The sequence below is a fragment of the Euleptes europaea genome, chromosome 4 (genome assembly GCF_029931775.1).
Source record: "Euleptes europaea isolate rEulEur1 chromosome 4, rEulEur1.hap1, whole genome shotgun sequence".
NCBI classification, from domain to species: domain Eukaryota; kingdom Metazoa; phylum Chordata; class Lepidosauria; order Squamata; family Sphaerodactylidae; genus Euleptes; species Euleptes europaea.
In genome coordinates, this window is record NC_079315.1 from 108,834,133 (window position 1) to 108,834,624 (window position 492).

Genomic DNA, 492 nt, shown 5'->3' on the forward strand with positions numbered 1-492 from the left:
AGTTTGGTGGATCAGTTCAGCGGACTCTTATACTGACGAGTCCCGACTGACCCTCATGGGAATACGCTGGCGTAAACCGTCATTCAGTCAAAAGAGCAGGAATCGTCTTTATACTGATCATGGAACAACACAAATGATTCCTGCCATTAATAGCAGTAGGTCAGCTGAGAAAACCAGCAACTCTTAATAAGCAAACACATATATTCCCAACATTGGATGCGGAATGTGAAAAATAGATGCGTATGAAAAATACTTTGAAGGGATGTCCTTGGCAGCATTTAACTACGGACACAAAAACTTCCTATCGTAAACAGCTCGGACTTCCCTACTGCATGAATTGAAGAAATGCTCCGGCATTGCTAAATGTGCGGAAGCCATCCCCCCCACCCCCCACCCCTTGAAACGAGTTGTTAGAAGAGCGATTTCAAAGCATATCTGAATTACAGAAAATACTTTTTTCTTTTTTTCCACAAATGCTTTCCCTTTCCCTCT